The following is a 19614-nucleotide window of genomic DNA, read 5'->3' as shown; positions in this document are numbered from 1 at the left end:
AAGCAAAATCATCGTTAAAATGGAGAGCTAGCATGGCATGCTGCATGGAGATTTACACGAACACGGGAAGGAAAAATTTGGAAATAACTTGTAATGATTCCAGAATAAATAATATTACAAATATAAACAAGCCTCCATATGTACATTGTTAGAGCAAATCGCTCTTCAGCTTTTTGGCACTTGAGTCTTCATCTTGTGGCATTTCTCCTCTATAATATAAGAATTTTTTTCGAGTGTAACCCTATAAGGATTCAACACTTTTCATACCATGCCCAAGGGCATAGGCAGAATAACACAAAAAATATCTAGCTCTAGAAGGCCAAAAACCTGGACCATATCCGAAGATACGAATTGCAGTAGTTTTCTCAATAAGCATGATCCTTGTTACATTCTTTGGAATAAAAGAATAGCCCGTGTATCTTGATAGGGCTTTAAGTGCAAGTATAGGAATACTTGCATCATCAGAATATTTATTGTGAAAAACCATAAAAATTTCTTTGTCAATAAAAGATGCATAATGTGCCAATGAGGCATGAAGTCCAACTCTTCTACGATCACTAGTGCCACATGATAAAAAACTATCTGGATCAGGAACTTCAATCTGCAAAAAAGAACAATCATAGTGGGTTAGAGGATCAATCGGCAACATAAATAGAGGGTTACAAGATCAATCAGAATAAAGGTAGAAGTGGGTAAAAGGTTTAAAGATGAATTACCTGTTTATTTCAATCACCCTCTCGTTTCTCTGCATCCCAAAGATTGGATGAACCAATCTCTTTTCCTTGATCCAAGGGTGGCAATCCTTCTCTTCTAACTTCAAAAATGCCCATGCTCTTTTGAAGAGCTATAAATTCCTCTTCAGTAGGAAGGGTAGCTTCACCTTCCTTGGCCTTTTGAAAGCATAGAGAAAGTGCATTTGGGGCCTCAACAAAATTTTCTATCACTTCAGAGTCCAGGGATAATAATTCCTCTTTGTGTTCATTCTCTATGTCAAGAAAATCCTTAGTTGAAATGCACATATCTGCGATAATGGCAAGTGTGTAATCTTCTTTTAAATTACAAAGTCTTTGTATATGTGACAAGAGTATATAATTTTTGCCGTTGATAAAAAATGATGGCAAACCAAGAATGACAAAATTGGAGGTAACCAGCTCTCGTGAAATAGGTGTTGAGTTGACATCAATTATAGTTGATGCTTTAAATTCCACAACATCGAAACCCTCCGTAAGCTTTCTTTCTTCAGAAGGTGAAACAAGGTCAAAGACCTCATCTTCCTCTTCCAGGCGTGTTTCAAAGACATTGAGTTTTTGAATTTTGCTTGAACATTCATCTTCAATAGTGGGATCTTTGGAGTCCGCGTGAAGAAATAAATATGAGAAAAAGGCTACATAAAATTCCATCATCATGCAATACTTGTTGTGAACTGGACAGTTTATTTGAATGAACTTCACTTCCCTCTTATCTGGAAATATATACCATCTCTTCTTGATGTTGGCTATTTCAGCTGCTGATAGACCTAAGTTGACATAGTGAACATATTCTAAAGAATCAATTTGAAAATTTCTTGACCAATGATGTTGTTGAACTTCTCCCACTCTTCTTGAAGTGTGGTCGAAATCAAAGACATCAACATCTCCTTCAAAACAAAGGGCACGTTGAACATTGGATAGACATTATCAATGTAATCTTCTTTCCCTGTCTTGCTCAAAAAATCAAATAACTTCTCCTTTGGTGAGGGATCATCCTTGACTTCCTCTAAGAGAACATCGTCCTTATCATTATCAGGATTGTAACCAAAAGATGACATACCAACATTCGACATATCCTGCAAGAAAAAGAGAGAAATTTTAACGTAAGCATTGAGAAGGGAAGTTGGTTGTATGCCATTAATGCACAACGAGAATGGTCTTTCATCAAAAAAATAATCATACACGTTGCCGAAATTGATGATACAATGAAAAGAGAAACTCTTACAAAAAACTACATCAATGAAAACAAAGAAACGACAAGAGACATAAATGAAACATCAAATGATCAAATGAAAACATCTAAACGATGAGAATATTCCGATGACTTAGAACCCGATGAGCACATTAAGTACAGCACACATTGGGGGAGAATTCAAGACGACAAACAAAAAGAATTCATAGAATGAGATCGCCCACAGAGCGATTAGCAGATTCTGCTAATTCCGAATCCAGCTCCTCGCTCCGTGAGCGGAAGGAAGACGCACAAGTAAAAGTCCTTGTTTTGGTCGCCCAAGGAGCAAAGAGGCAATTCAAATGAAGAAGAAATGACGAAGCGAACGATTATTCCAAAGAACATATTTGAAAGTGGAATGTAAATCTTTCGAGGATTGAGAGAAATCAATTAAAATATGCAAAATAGAATTCAATGAAGGCCTAATATTATCGCCCAAGGAGCAAAGACTGAATTTGGATCCAAGAGAAACGAGCAATTTGAAAGACATAGTCAAGCACCTTGTAGAAGCGGAGAGATTCGGTTGCGGAAGGAGACAGGTAGCGGAAGGAGAGATTCGGTCGTGGAAGGAGACATGTAGCGGAGAGATTGGGTCAGAGAAGCGGATTTGGAAAATAAGGACTTCGTAAAAAATGTTCCAAGTAATGAGAAGGCATTTATATAGCACTGCCTCACACGTGTGCACCAATGGCCATGTGTCACTCCTTCATTTGCTTAAAATTAGGGCTGATGTGTAATGGACATATGTGTAACATCCAATGGTGCCACGTGGAAACATCCGTTGTACGCACATGTGGATGACATCACTAGCCGTTTATCGCACGTGTGTCGACCATTCTATAAAATCACTTTTCCAAGATCATTTGTCGTTTTCTGACCAATGTACACTCTACAGTGTCATACACCTTCATCTCCCTCACGTCTCCCTCAGCTCCCTCAGCACCTTCATGTAAGCCTCATCACGCTAACATTGTCTCATAACATAAAGCCATCCTCAGATCTCCTTAATATAAGGTGACTGCATTCATTTCAAGTACATAGATATTTATATTCCAAAGAAATAAATTTCCTAGTTTTCCCACTTGAATCGACGAGTTTTCCCTAGTTATCAGCCACGGAGCGAAAATGTGCATTGAACTCTCTTGAAATGGTGTTATCGCACCATTGAACTCCTAGTTTCCACCCACGGAGCGATAAACCGCATTCACCTGTTGGAATGATATGGCAAAGGAAGCGAAATTCCCGACGGTCAAAAGAAACATTTCTTCTGCTCACGGTGCGATAAGAGTGTTTGAAATGAGTCGAAACACTCTAATCGCACCGTGGGCGGAAGGAATGTTTCTTTCACCTTGTGGGATGTTATAATGTCAAAAGAAACAATCCTTCCACCCACGGTGCGATAAGAGTGCTTGAGAACAGTGGAAAAGACATTATCGCACCGTAGGCGCAGAGATAACTTCTCTTGTTGTGAATTGGGCGCATGGATTGACAACATCTTCTCGACTTGTCTCAAACACATATCGCATCATGGGAAGGAATGTTACAACCACCACTTTCCTACTTCTGCAGTTTCTTTCGTCCACCGAGCGATAATGTCCACTTGATTGTTTTGAAGCTTCGTCATTGCACCGTAGGCGGGAGGAATTTTCCATCGCTGACGGATGAGGTGAAGGTTCCTTTGCACATGACACTTATTGGAATGATATGGCAAAGGAAGCGAAATTCCCGACGGTCAAAAGAAAGATTCCTTCTGCTCACAGTGCGATAAGAGTGTTTGAAATGAGTCGAAACACTCTAGTCGCATCGTGGGCGGAAGGAATGTTTCTTTCACCTTGTAGGATGTAATAATATCAAAAGAAACAATCCTTTTGCCCATGGTGCGATAAGAGTGCTTGAGAACAGTCGAAAAGACGTTATCGCACCGTAGGCGCAGAGATTACTTCTCTTGTTGTAAATTGGGCGCACAAATTGACGTCTTCTCGACTTTTCTCGAACATATATCGCACCATGGGAAGGAATGTTACAACCACCACTTTCCTACTTCCGCTGTTTCTTCCGCCCACCGAGCGATTATGTCCATTTGATTGTTTTGAAGCTTCGTCCTCGCACCGTAGGCGTGAGGAATTTTCCATTGCCGATGGAGTGAGGTGAAGGTTCCTTTGCTCAGGACACTTATTGGAATGATATGGCAAAGGAAGCGAAATTCCTGACTGTCAAAAGAAACATTCTTTTCGCTCACGGTGCGATAAGAGTGTTTGAAATGAGTCGAAACACTCTAATCGCACCGTGGGCAGAAGGAATGTTTCTTTCACCTTGCGAGATGTAATCATGTCATTTCTACTACTCTTGATGTTCAACACATTATTATGTTTTTCTTCCCTTCGTGTGCCATATCTTTACAATAAGTGTCTTTTACCCTAACGGAAAGTTCTCATGTCCTCATCTTATGAGAATGTCATGCGTCTGCTAGAAGATGTCGCCTCGTGTGGGATGTAGTAGAGGACCTGGTACATCTTTCCCATTGGCTGCAAATGCAAAAGACAATCTCGGCCCAAATAGAAGTCAGTATATCAGCCTCCATACAAGGACGGCCACCCAAAACATGAGCACAACGTGAACACCAAATCCACCACAAAGTAATGCTCGAAATCACTTCCTAAGCCGAACTTGCCTGAGAGTACGAGGGGAGCGAATCTTGAGCTGGAATAGGAATCAGCAGCAACAAGTCCTACGGATCCATAATACTTGAGTGTGAAGGACCATGTCTCTGTCAAGCTTGCTTGAAGAAAGTATGATCACTTGCCTCTGACTCATATAAATAAAATGCACCAGATCCTCTACCCCAAAGAGCTACTCCCGAAGTCATCATGAAGGAGTGAGAGGTAATGTAGGAAAACAATCTGTGGTCCAAACCACTCTCGGTGAGTGACAACTTCATAAGCAATGCTTGCAGGACTCCTCCATAAGCTAGCATCTCATACATAAAGAAGGTATGCCCATTTGTTGCCACCATGAACCCAATGAAATACCTTGTGAATAGCAAGCCAAAGAAACTATGAAACTTTCTTGGCTCTAGCAATCCCTCAAAAGTGAGTCCAATAACTCGCCATGAGCTGCTCTATGATTTGCTATGACCGCCAATGACGAACAACTGAAGGAGAGTGATGATGAGCTCTCCGTTGAATCCTATAACCAATCTTTGTAGAATATTGGAAGAAAGGCACATGATAAGGTGAACGGGAAGGAGCTGGCCAAGACCACTCACTTGGATCCCAATCAAGTTCTGCTAGAGGTCTCCCTTGAAAATTCCACAATCTCCACCTAGGGTCCTCCAAAATAAGGATTAAGTGACCAAAGCTTCCTAGGCAACCCACAACCCTAATCCTCTGCCAGACAAGGCCAAAAAAAATCATTGGTTGCAAAGGAATGAGTCTATGAGACATATCCGAAGGGTAATAAATGAAAGGTGCAAGTCCCAACCTCTCACATGTACACATGTCGACCTCATTGAAACACCTAGACCAAATGAAAGCACGTTTATATCCTCCTGTGGCTTAGTAAGAATCTCTCTCCACTATTGGGGGATGGCTCTCATGATCTACAATCTAGACGTGCCTACGGGAGAGGTCCAAAATTGTATGCAATAGTGATCTCTGTGAGCTCTAGCCTCCCTTGAACCAGCCACACCGACTTAGTCAAACCTTGAGTATGCCATGTAGCAAGTCTAGATTTGAGCTCACTGCCTGCGTAACACCTTGATAGAGCACCAAGTATTATGAAAAAGTGGCTATCTGGCAATCTCCTCCCTCATAGAAGGTACATGGATGAGAGATGGAAGGAAACTATCCCAAATCTAAACGAGTCTTCTCACCAATGGAGAACAAGGATATGTGTGCTAATCTAACAAGAAAATCCAACCGACACTTCTTGTCCATTGACCTGCTGCTATGGAAGTGCAACATAAAATACCATGTAACAAAAGCTATTCCATGGTTGATCTCTCGAAGTCATGCCCTGAACAAGAAGCTTGACGAACAGAGCTCTACTCAGCATGTCTAGATCAAGAATCGTAAGATAGTGAAAGAAAACAATACATTGTCTATGATAGACAAATAAGACGATCTCGTATGCAAGAGAGAAAACTGAAAGTATGGCGAATTGAAAAATTGATTATTATAAACTGATACAATAGATGGCGTTGCCTCCCAGCCGTGTGCTCCTATGAGAGAAGCTTCGATGGCGTGCTCGAAATAGTAGAAGACGGAGGCTGAATACTAAGAAATTGGGTTGTTAAAGCTTGTGATGTTTTATGGATGTTATGGGCTTGCTCTTATATAGAGCCTAGTCTACCATGTCAAAAATGGCTGATGCCCTTTTCTGGTCCAGTCAAATGGCCGATGCCCTTTTCTGGCCCAGTCAAATGGCCGATGCCCTCTAGCCTAGAGCCATTTGGGATCATCTGGTGCTCTAAATGGGCCCCGCAACCAAAGGGTGGGCTGCCCTAGGAAATACTCCATCTACCTTTAGTGCGGTCAGTCATGGAGTGCCTTCCCGCACTTGCATGTAGCCTAGTTAGCAGTGTGCCAACTCTATCTAAAGTCGTCCAGCTATTAGGCCACATATGTCTCCCATCTGGTGTCTAAACTAGGTCCTACTGGGTACCTAGCTACTCTGATGCCTTCTCCTCATTTGGGGGGCTCACAGGTAGAGTTAGCTGGTTCCCACGTAGTTACACGAGAGTGGGGCATTGATATCTAACAGATAGAGTCCCAAGACACTAGGTTCTAGTGTCTATCGAGCCATCCCCACCACTCCAGAGAAAGTTCCTAAGTAACTATTAGACCTATTTGATGCTATCACCATGAAAACACCAGCAAGAAGCCAAGTACCACATAGTCGGAAACAACACTTGATTGAGCACAAGTGCCCTACCAGCCAAAGAAAGCCTGACTATACTTCAATATGTGAGATTCTTACGGATGCTTTCTAACACAGTGTTGTATGTGGAGCCTGATCTCTTGTGAAGAGGGTGTTTCTATGCTGAGCTTGGGACCCAAGGTATTTTGTGCCACTCTGAGTGGACAAGGTCGCCGAGGGTTTCCAAGGGGGATTGGCAACAGCTCTTTAGGCTCCCTTGGCAAGGGTTTAGGAACATCATCCTCGAAGTAAAAAATCACGCTAAAATTGGTTGATTTGGTGGTGAAATTATGGCAATTTTGGCTCACATAAGAAAAGTGGTAGATAGGCCGTTTTGTGGTGTGTAGAACACTGTGAGAGTGCTGTAGCATGTCGTTGCACTTGGTAGCACACTAAAGCTTGTATTTGTTTGTCTCATGATAAGAAAACATTGTCTAGCTATTTCTTCGTGGATGTAGTCCCCATTGGGTGAACCACGTAAATCTGTCTTGCTCTCTCTTCCATTATTGTGAACTTATGCATCGTATATTTGCGCATGTTCTTCTTCACATTGTTGCTCCACTAGCATGTTGCTCCTAACAATTGGAATCAAAGCCTATCTGTAACTGGAGGCATTCACTCTGGGTTAAGCAACGCTCATTGACTCGTTGGAAAGGACATATCCTAGTTTGAGTGGTAGCCATGGCAGAAGGAGGCAAGTTCAAAATCGAGAAGTTCAATGGGAAGAACTACCAGCAGTGGAAGATGCAGATTGAATATTATCTATATCAAAAGTATCTATTCTTGCCATTAGGCGGGATTGCAAAGAAGCTTGTGACCATGACAGTTGAAGCGTGGGAGGTCCTTGATTTGTATATTTACATTACGTCATCAAGTTCCTCATCTGTACACAAACAAAACCACATAACTTCGTCTGGCAACTCACTATCATCTGGCATTTCGATGTCTCTCCACTCTTCCTCATTTACGTACAAGTTCAAATGCCAAATGTCCAAATCCTTGACATAAAAAACTATCTCATACTCAAACACCCAGTCAAACTCTATGATCTCTATTTCACTATCTACTTCTATCACCAAATACATATTCACACACTGTTCTTAGATCCAATTATACAAAAGTCTTTGAATAACAGTTCTCGAGTTCTGATATATCCTGTCTCTCAATTTCTACTCAAAAGAACTCGTATTCTGGGATTAAATCAGTTGCATAAAATAGCTCTCATGGCCAAAGGTGGCAGGGAAACTCCATGCCTGCGGCAGCCTCGTCTGTAATCTGTAATATCAGGATCCACCTCTCCTCTGTGATAGAATTAAGGACCACCACATACTGAGCGTCTCTGGGTACAATTATAGCTTCCACATCCAAGCTCATCTCAAAGACAAGAAACATTTCCTTGCTGAAGATTTTGGACAGCTAGTCAAACTGCTCCCTTTCTGCAATAAAACCCTGTAAATCATCTCTTATTGATGCCCTCAGCTACCACACAACGAAACAGCTCTGATTTTTCAGATTTCAGCACCCTGCTTGAAGCTAAATCACTTCTACAGCTTCTACTGTACCAGAATACAGCAGCCACCTATTTTTCCTGATAAAATTCAGTCCAAAACTCCTGTTTTTTGTTTTTTTCCTCTTCCAGACATCATATTCCAGCAATTTCATGCAACAAGCATCAAAAAATCAGAAAATCAGAAATCTACCTCTCTTTTCCCTCCTGGTTCTATGCCTACTACTGACCCAGGGCTCTCTTTTTCAGGTCGCCCTGTTTCCTACTGCACCAGTATGCAATTTTTGGCTCCCTACCTGACAAATTTCAGCTCCCTACCTGACAAATTTCAGCTCGCCCTGCAAATTTGCTCTTCCAAGCTCTGTTTCAGCTCTGTTCTCTGAGTCCTCTGCCTTCCTCCTGCTCTTTTCTCAGTTCTGGCTCCTGTTTTTAGCAAAAACTCACTTCTCACCTCTCTTGACACCCAAGGGCAGCAAATTACAGCAACTTCCCGCGATGGAAGTGCTCTACCTGCCAAGTACTTACTGTCTACAGCCTACCTGGTGCTAGTCCAGCTCTCTCGGCTCGAAGACTGCACGTCTGGCTCATCCGCAAGCTGCTCTGGCTCTGGTCCTTGCTCCCTCCTGCTCTCTTCTTCAGGGCGTTCTCAAAATGAGCTCTTTCTGCTGCCTTAACCCACTCCCAGCCTGCCTGAAACAGTATGCATGCTCTCTTACTGACATCCAGCACCCTGCATGTCCTCTGGTGGCTGTGGAACTGACATTCAGTGCCTCCACTAGCTTCCTTCTGATCTGGGAGTGACGCACAGTTTGAATTGAAGCTCCTTTTGACATGTGGCAGTCCAATCATAGCCCACCATCTAGTCACATGGCATCTCATCACCCAGTCAGTGCCTCATCACTGTACACTCATACACTCCTTCAAAAACTTAAAAACGAAGTTTTTTAATTAATGTGCACTCTCTCTCTTCTTTCTCTCTCTGCACACTTTTTGCACATTGAATTTTATCTCTGTTGTTATCTGCAACTGAGTGGAACTGAATATATATTCCGGATCCTCACTCAGTCCCCTTCATTGACATGTGTCCAGTAAATTTGAGAGGTTCCAAGTAAAATATATTTTTACAGTTACCTCTACCTCTCTCTACCTTCTCTCTAACCTTTTTTTAGTTTTTGCTCAGCAAATCACAAAAACCCTGCCAAGCTGTACATGGCTCTCTCCTACATCATCCTCTGTACAATTTTTATTTACAGAAATATTTCACACACTGTAACTCTGTTTCTGGTGCAAACACACTTGATGATGTTCTTGGTGTTACTCTTAGCGAGGAAATGTGAAGGAAATGCACTAGTGAAACATCTAGTGTGCTTTGAGTACTGAGAATAGGAGAAGACAAAGAAATGTTTTTCCTGAACATGAACTTGGTGCACCAGAAAGACTAAGCATGGTATGTCATACATGACTCGACAATTTGTCTGCTTAAGATAATTGTATTGGATCTTTGCATTTGTCATAATAGGGAAATGCCAACTAATCCTAGCCAATTTGATTGTTTGAATAGCCATTGAGGTGGCATTAATTTGAGAATGTGATGATGATTCAAAGTTTAGCCACAATTTCTACACATGTGAGATAGTAGAGTGTTGGCCATTGTGTTGATTAGTTGAAGGAGGATTGGTTGAGTTTTCATGGGCTACCAAGCTGAAAATTACAAGCACTTGAATTGGTTTTGATTTACCAATTGGAAAGATTTGGTTAAGTCAATTTAAGAATGTGATGAACATTCATTGTGTAGCCATGATTCCTAGACATGCATGGCTTTCATGCATGTGATTAGTAGAGTGAAGACCACTGTGCTAATTATTTAAGTCTCACAAAGCTGGTAGCTTGATCATGTGGAATACTATAGACAAATGATTACTTAGACACATGCATAGAGGAGTGTATTTTGTATTTTTAATACTTATTTGAATTATATTCATGTGATGATACTAAGTTGGCATAGAGAACTCTATAGAAAAGAAGAGGAGTAGATGGTATTAATTCCGATGGAAGATCTTTACAATATTAGAATCTTCAAGGATTTGTAGTATAAACAGTAAGGGGAGCATAGGCTCAACGATAATACCATTTCCACAATAAAATCCTAGCATTGTCATTTGCTTCGTACCAAAGTCTGGTAAATCTTTAAGCCAAAATAGAAGAATAAAACCCTCTTCCATAAAAAAGATCTGAACCACTTTCCATAGTAGGCAACATCAGACTAATCCTCAAGGCAGCCATGTATGCGAATCGAATCTCCCCACAAATTCTTAAATAGTTGTAATTGATGGCATGCCAATTGCATTTCGTATTTGGTGGACTAGTAGCACTTTTCATTGGTTATGTCCTTCTCTTACTCAATATATTTTTCTATTTCTTGTACATAAAATCCAAATTAGAGTGAGATCCATGCCTCAATCAATAGGCTTAGGTCCCATTGTGTCCTAGAATTGCAGATAGAAATTAACTACAAGGTTGGGGTCATGAGTGATGCCACTACATGAGTGGATCCCAAGAAGCATGGCATGGACTAAAACTAGGGTGAGGTCATCAATTTGTGAGGGGAAATGTTGGACAAATTTTTTGTGTTGATGGGGATATGACCAAGGGTCTAGTGATGTGTGCTTAAGAGTGTGCTTCAGTGTGTATGCCTAAGGTTACATGTGTGTGACAACCAGTATGTAGCTAGTAGCTATGATGAGTTGGTGGTTAGTAACCACATCATTAAGTGACTATAGGGACTTGGTGGTGTTTGTAATGGAGAGAATCTGAGAGCTTGGTTTTCTATTAGTGAGCTCACCTTTGATGTCATCAATGGACGTATCTCTTAGCTATATTATGGGCATCACTTCATGAATACAATTAACTCAATCAAAATTCATTGTCCCTATCATGTGATCTTGTTTCCATGATCCTACCATGTCTCTCCCTTTATTTTGAGCATATATACACCACCTCTCTTAGAGAACAATGATCTTTTCATGTGTTCTAGGATCAAAATTACATTAGGCAACTAGATGTGCAAAGTACTTGGTATAACTATTTTGGTAGTTCCATTTCTTTTTTCAATCAAAGTTTCTTTCCGATTATGACATGAGATTGAAATCATGTCAAAGTGGTTTTGTACAATATATGTTTTTAGAAAGCATGATTTTTCAAAAGCAAATTATGTTTAAAAAATTATAGGAAAAACCATGGGAATAAGCAACTCAAAAAATGTGGACATTGATGAAATTTTGAATATGGTGTTGTAGATTCCACCATTAGATCATAATTTAAAGTTTGCACAAGCCTTGAGATAATTGGTTTCGTTTGCCTTGCAAAGTTCCATGACGATCCCATGCCGAATGTGCCACATAGAAGATGGAATGATCCAATTTGCTGAAAATAGTGCACATGTGGAAAAAAGCCATAGATTCCATCATTAGATCACAACAAAAATTTTCATGGGCCTTGGGCCAAGTGGTTTTCTTCATCTTGCAAAGTTTCACGACCATCTAGTGACTATTTGGAGGTGGAGCGGCCCCAATGCCCATATGTGTATATGAGGAAATTAACTTTAGTGCACATGATTCTGCTTTCTTCGTGTTTAACAAAACTATAATATTTAAATAATAAATGAATAAAAAGAGAAATAAATACATGTTTCAATGCATGAAATGAGATAGGAAAGAAAAATGGGAGTCATGAAGACAACGATTAACTCTCTTTACATGAAACCGTACATGCTCAAAGTACAATGGCATACAGTATCAATGCATGAAATGGAAAAGGTAAGAAAAATGGGAGTTATTAAGACAATGATTAATTCTCATTACATGAAATTGTACATGCTCAAAGTACAATGGTATACATGTTAAGCTCCAAGCGGAGACTCATGTGTCATGGGGATCTTCCAGCCAAGCCGCTATGGAGAGCTCGTCCTCCAAACCACTTCCTAGTGAGAGTTGTCTCATATGCAATTGCGCAGTGGTGTCACAAACACCTTCCTTGGATTCATTCCATGTTGCTAATAAATCGAGGGGGAGGAGGGAATGAGAAGGAAACATGAGTGTGGTGAAAGGGGAATCGATTCATAATCATAGCATCAAGAGTGTAAGGGAGAGAGACAATGAACACCAAACACCAAGATGAAGGAAACTATGATTTTTGCTTGATTTTAATTTTTGTTTCGACTATTGTCAGTCGGATGTAATATGGTTAGTGTTGACTATGTCACTTGGGTGAGTATTCAATGCTGTATCTTCTGACCTTTCAGTGAGTTGAGAGGGGATGCGCTTGAGGGATTGGTGAGCCAGTCTTCTATCAGGTACTTGTGAGGACGCTATGAGGCTGAGTGGATGGACCATTGGTTACTTGACATCATTTCGGCCATGCTGATATCTAGGATTAGATGGGAGTCTTGGATGGGTTTTTCGGCATTTAATTTGTGCACTACACTTGCATGACACTTGCATGGTAGCTGTTGAGAAATCTCTGGATGGGAGAGACATGGTGGGCCTAGGCCTGGTCCATGTTAGACCTGTCACCTAGCAATGAGCCATGGGTGTGAGTTGGGAATGGTCCCATCTCACCTAAATGAGACAATAAGCCATGGGTGTGAGTTCGGAACTGCTGCCTCATCCTACTAGCTGAGTGATGGTAGGGGAGGTTGAGACCTTAAGCATCCTGGGACATATGTAACCAAGTGTGGTAATTTTAGTGGAGTGATTTAGTATTGACATCGGCATCGACTAACCTCTCTGTGTTTGCATATGCACTCACCATTCTCCACTGCATTAAACAGTACTACTTATGACTACATTGCATATCCCTATGTGCTAGCATTCTCTCTGCATTTATGCAGAGCATGATTGGGTTGTTTTTTTATCATTTGGTTAGGCATTCCATGATCATCTTATTCAGGGGAATTTGCATATGGTATGCTAGGTTGCATGGTGGTTTTTGGGTTTTTATACCTTGCAGTAGGTGTTGGTGTTCCAAGCACACTGATAGTTCTCTTGTAGCACATGGTGGTACTAGCTATTCTATGGTTCATGCTTGGATTGGTACTTGAGTTGGTATGGGACACTATGATCAGTTGTGTGGCCATGGGTATAATGCACCATTGTACCTTTTTGATGTTATGCTAGGATTATTTTGGTGTTGGATGCTTACACCACTGGTTGGGCTTGATGCTTATGCTAGTGATTATTGATTTTGTATATGCAGCAGGGCATGGATGTATGTATGCCACATTGTTGCATTGCACGATGGTTACTTGGGTATTGTACAGCGGCATTTATTGTTATGCCATTGGATTGGCATTGGACTTTACCATCCATGCATTGCCAGGAGGTTGTTTTATAGTGATATTTTGTATGCTTATGGATGGTTTCCATGTGATTACATGTATGCCATTTATGCATGGCTAGTGGTATGTTGTAGTGGATTGGTCATGCCATGTATAAGTGGGTATGTTGTGGATGCTACTGAGGCTATGACTGGATAGTATGCCCTACTATCAGAATGACATGATGATAGATAGTCAATTTTCTCTTTTTGGATGGACTTCAGGATGATGGAAACTTGGCTATTTCTTTCCATGCTTGTTTATTGAAATCTTATGTTGCCAACCCTTATCACATTTTGCAGGACAAATCTAGAATTATGGAGGATGGGACTTTGAAAGTTGAACCTCAATATATAATATATTTTGGATAGGAGTACGAAGCATCTTAGGAATAGAACAATAGAAGAAGTTTTGCTTAAGTGGGATGCTTATCCTGTTGAAGATGCTTCATGGGTAGACTTAGATGCTTTACTTACTTAGTTTGCTTCCTTCAAACTCTGAGGACAGAGTTCTTGAAGAGGGGGTGGATGTGATGCTCCAATTTTGTATATGCAATATTTTGGAATGTATATCGCAGTTAGTGTTCAAAATGTATGGTTTTGATGTTTTGAAGGTTTTGAGAAAGTTGTGTTGGTTGGAAAATTTTGGTTTTTTGTCCATTATTGTGTCGGCTTGATTTTGCAGCTTAAATTGGAGAAGTTTAGAGGAGTAATTTGAAGAAATTCTGTATGAGAGAGTTTTAGATCCTTTTGAGTAGAAAAACTTTATCCTAGTATAAATTTTGTGGTTCATTCATTTTCATGCTTGTATGGAGGTTTGAAGTTGCTAACATAGTGGTTTTAAGCTAAAAAGTGCATCTAGATTTCCGTGTCAAGAGTTGCAGGTATTAGACGGAGGTCCAGATGGAAGAGTTAACCATGAAAGGTCAAATGCAAAGGGAAAGAAGAGGGTTCGATCTTCACGATGAGCTATTGAGCTCATTTATCGGATCTACGAGGCGGGCGCAGCGATACTCCAAATAGGGCTATTTTATATACTTTAAAGAAAAAAAAAGAAGTGTCTAGATTTTGCATGCTAGCAAAAGCGCACGTTAAAGATGGTAAAAGCACACGCTTTCCAAGAAAAGCTTGCTTTTGGTCAATTTTGGCTTTTGGCCACTTTTTTGGAGTCTAGAAAGGCTATAAAAGAAGAGGAGGCATTCTTTGGTAAAAAAAAGAGGCACACAGATCGAGGTAGCATGAATGAGAACACAAGATCAAGATTTTTGAGAGTGCTAGTGAGAGTGTGAGTGAGAGTGAGATTTGATCATCTTCATGTGAGTGAGAGCAAGAGTGAGATAGCTCGGGGGTGGACGGGTGGTACGAGCTCCTTCACGGAGTGCTTCTTCCTTGAAATTCTTGTAAAATCTTATCAGTTTGATTCAAATTTGAATCTTCCTTCTTGTTCAATTCGTGATTATTGTCTTGATTTTTTGTTCGCGATTATGAAAGTACAGTGTGTTACATGTTGCCTCCAAATTAGAGCTCTTTTTGCTTGCCTTCTTGCCTTTTCATCCTCATATCTTGTAACGCATCTACTCATCACATCACTATTAAGGATGCAAGTGAAATTAAGATCATCAATCAATGCTTTGTCAATTACTTTTGTTCTTTTCCTTGAGGCACAATAGAAGTCATCCTCAAGTCCTCTTCATTACTCCATAGTCGCGGCAAAGAGTTGTCCACTTAACCAAAAAATTTTGAAATATAAACAAGAGATTCTTGTATCAACCAACCTTCAACCATGCTTCCTTTGGGCCTGGCACTTTGTCTCACAAATTCTTTTAAGGTCTTCATGAAGCACTCTAGAAAGAACATCCAACGTGCATGTTGTTAGATATCAATGCTCCACTCTCGTGTAACTACGCGGGAACCAGCTAACTCTACTTATAAGCCCCCCATATGAGGAGAAGGCATTTGAGTTGCTCGGTTATCTGGTAGGTCCTGGTTTGGACACCAGATGGGGGCCATGTGTGGCCTGATGGCTGGACGGCTTCAGATAGAGTTGGCACACTGCCAACTAGGCTACATGCAAGTGCGGAAAGGCATCCCTTGATTGACCGCATTGAGGGTAGATGGAGCATTTCCCGAGGCATCCCCACTCTCGGGTTACGGGGCCCGTTTGGGGCGTCAGATGATCCTGGATGGCTGTGGGCTGAATGGTAATCGTAGGTTAGTTGCTCTGTTTTGTGCACCGGTTCTATCGTATGGTCGGTGGCCTATTTCGGGACCGACCCCCAGTCGATCGTTTTGGGCAGACTGGGTCGGTCACCCAATTGAGCCTAACCGACTAGACTGGTGGCTATATAAGAGCAAGCCCGTGAAGCCCATTTCATCACTGGCTATAGCAACCATTATTCCTTAGCATTCAGCCTTCGTCTTTTACTATTTCCAGCATGCCATCGAAGCTTCTTTCACAAGAGCGCACGGCTGGGAGGCAGTGCCATCTATTGTATCAGTTCTGCAGTAATAAATTTTTTATTCTCCATACTATCTTGTTTTCTCTCTTGCGTACGAGATCCTGTTATTTGTTGAGCACAGACATATTATTTTCTTACACATGCACAGTGCCACATAAAGCTATTTTGTCCACCAAATGCACAATGAGATGTAGTTGGCTTGTGAGATTGGTTCGCAGAAAAGTTTCCTCTATCAAACAAACCACCTCCACTGCCATAACACGCACACCATCCAACGTGGCTGGATCAATTGCTTTGGAGCTAACATATCTAAAAAAAATGAATAGTATGTTATATCTCATGCACATTCATTTTTAAAAACTATCAAATCAAAGTGCAAGATATAATGAAGGCTGATTTGACATGGGTTTTACATACCTCACAAGCTCGCCCATCTTATAAATACATTTTTTCAAACTCTTGTTTGCACAACGGTCGATGCTAGTAGGTAGTATGAACTACACACATAAGAGCACATGTATATATGGTTGATAGCATTAAAAAATATAACAATTTCAACATATAAGACCTGGAAAACACTTTCTTGGAGCATCTTGTGCCAATCGTGGGACTTCAACCCATATAGCTGCTCAACACCTCTTTTCTTAGTGGTTGTGAAGGCTCCCTTCAATGATCTTATGCATCCAGTGGGAGTACACAAAGTAGTGATGGCTTCCTTTACCTGCATCTCCTCTTACTTTGATATAATCCATGGTGCACACAGAATACAAACGTGTCCATCCTCCTCTCATGGCCAAGCTTGATGCATCCGTCCTGCAATGTGCAAGTCCTCCCATATGGTGACATTGTCTCATTTACTAGTAACATCTTTACCAGATGCTACATTCTTGAAGATGTGCATGGGATCAAGAAGATGGTTCATATTAAGATGGTTCCAATATGGTAGTTTGAAAAAAATGGAGTACCTACACAAGAGATGTCGAATCAGATTCTTCATGGGATCTATAATCCAATTAGAGACTACACAAGATAAGATTGAAAAACATTACTGTATGCAATACTTTTGAAACCAGATTGATTCACTCCATCCATGCCTAGGCCAAGTCTCAAGTTTTTGGGCTCTGTTTTAAAGCTGGGCCACTCATCTTCAATATGCTTCCAAGCAAGAGTGTCTACAGGAATTCTCCACATGCCATCATCCGATTGATGTGTGGAATGCCATGACATGAGCTCAGCTATGGATTTGCACTTGAACATGTGCTTGATGCGAGAATTATAGGAAAGTATCGCAAGACTTTACGAGGTACATCAAAACTCTTCACATCTGTTCTATACCTCATAAGTGGGAAAATGTCGAGCCTCTTTATGCATCCCGTGAAAGAGAATGCAATCATTGATGTATGCATGTATGCGGTCATAATGTAATCCTCCAAGAGGTGTCACATAGTGCCTCACTATGTCTCTTGAGGTTGGTAGTCTATTCCCCTTTGGAAGCATGTTTGATAATAGCCTACATTTCATATCATCAAGTAACGATTGAAAATATTGAGTTTTATTCATTGCAAAACCTTTAACCACTAATTCAAATTAGAATTCTTACTTCAATAATGCATCAAGACTTGCATTGCTCCATCCATAAACTATCTGTAGATTTGGTAGTTCAAGTGAAGCACGTAAAATAGAGAATGTGCACCCTTCAAACACTGGTGTCGATGAAGCCTTATAAAGATGTTCTTGATTCATATCATCGTCATCTATACCTTTGGGATTATCCCTAAAAAGATGCTATACCATATCATCAAACACTTCCTCTTCCACAACTTCGTGGGGTGCAGGGCTATTGTTTTCCCTTTCCCACTCATCTTTGACAATAGATCCTGAATATCGAATATCATCTCATCGATGCTTTGCATGCTCATGCTGAGCATAAGGCACCATGTTAGAATGTGGATTTGCATACTGATCCAATTAGAGTATATATATTACAACTCCATTAGTTTGGACACCATGAGTCATTTGGATACTATTAATTTACATCTACTCACCTCTAAACCTGTTCGATTCCATTCTCCAAACATGGAGATGTAATTCAAGGTAATTCGACATGTTCATACAATGCATCCTTGACATTGATTACACATACACTTGATTCGTTGTGCCAACCACATATCATGATTATGGTGACGCATTGTCTCATCCTCACCAGAACTACTTGAGGAAGTTGATGACATCCTGTATACAAGATAATAAAAGCAAAACTACAACCAATTTTTTAATTGAAGTTTAGACTATGTAAAATCACGTATACTAGCATGGCTACAATATGTGAAAACACATGTATACATGTGGCTAGTAATCCCCATATGCAAAGATACATGCACTTTTACATGCGACAGTCTGTGTTAAACCTAAAACAAAACCGGCCGCCTACCCATATATCTTTCATTTTCACTTGTTTCCTCTTCTTTGTCGCCACCAAATCTTCTCTCATCCAATAGACAAAAAAAGACAAGTGCAAGGAAGATCACACGGGTGGAAGGAGTACACACGAGTGAAGGAAACATCAGTACAAAGGCCAAAAATAAGACTCACTTTTCCAGAGGTGAGTCAGTTTGTCCTTTGTCTTGTCTCTTTCCTTCCTTTTCTTTATGGAAATGTCTCTTTAACTGATGCAAATGTCTGTCTCCTTTGTCCTCTTTCTTTCTCTGCACTTTGAGTAACTATTTGTGTATTGGTGCATACGAAAATGTTGGTTGGGGTTGGTGTTTTAAGGACGTTTATCTATAGCCGGCAGTTTTTTTCAAAATGTTTTCAACATGGTGTGTGTAGTAGCACGTGTATTTGTGCATGTAGTCTATTTGCATACACGCATTTCTTGATGAACGCATACACGCAACTATGGATAAGTCTCAATTTTTGTTTCGTTTTTTGACGGATATATATACTTGTTCTAATTTCACATTTCGTTTCTTAGTTGCAAAGTGGATTCCTTATAAAATAAGAAAGATAGAATAAATAAAGAATGAAAGGGAAGGTAAGGGAAGATAAAGAAGAGAAGTTAGAGGGGAAGAGAAGAAAGAGAAGGTAGGAAGAAGAAGGTAAGGGAGTAAGGAAAAGAGGGGAAGAGAGGAAGAGGAGAAGAGAATATAGGAAGAAGAGGGAAATAGAAGGTAAAGGAGTAAGGAAAAGAGGGAAAGAGAGGAAGGGAGTAAGGAAAAAAGAGGAAGTGGGAAATAGAAGGAAGAGAAGATAGTAAGAATAGGGAAAGACAAGGTAAAGGAGTAAGGAAAAGAGGGGAAGAGAGGAAGGGAGTAAGAAAAGAGGGAAAGAGCGAAAGAGAAGGCAAGAAGAAGAGGGAAAGAGAAAGAAGAGAAGAAA

General features: G+C 40.5%; 1 pseudogene; it reads right to left on the bottom strand.

The window, feature by feature from the left end:
* Nucleotides 1-1540: 1540 nt before the first annotated feature.
* LOC147898536 (uncharacterized) lies at nucleotides 1541-18467 on the bottom strand (annotated as a pseudogene).
* Between the last annotated feature and the right edge of the window lie 1147 nt (nucleotides 18468-19614).

This window comes from Dipteris shenzhenensis, chromosome 9 (genome assembly GCF_047967505.1).
Source record: "Dipteris shenzhenensis isolate YYH24624 ecotype China chromosome 9, Dip_SZ_1.0, whole genome shotgun sequence".
Classification (NCBI taxonomy): Eukaryota; Viridiplantae; Streptophyta; class Polypodiopsida; order Gleicheniales; family Dipteridaceae; genus Dipteris; species Dipteris shenzhenensis.
The sequence above is the reverse complement of the archived record's forward strand: the minus strand, read 5'-3'. Positions and strand labels throughout refer to the sequence as shown.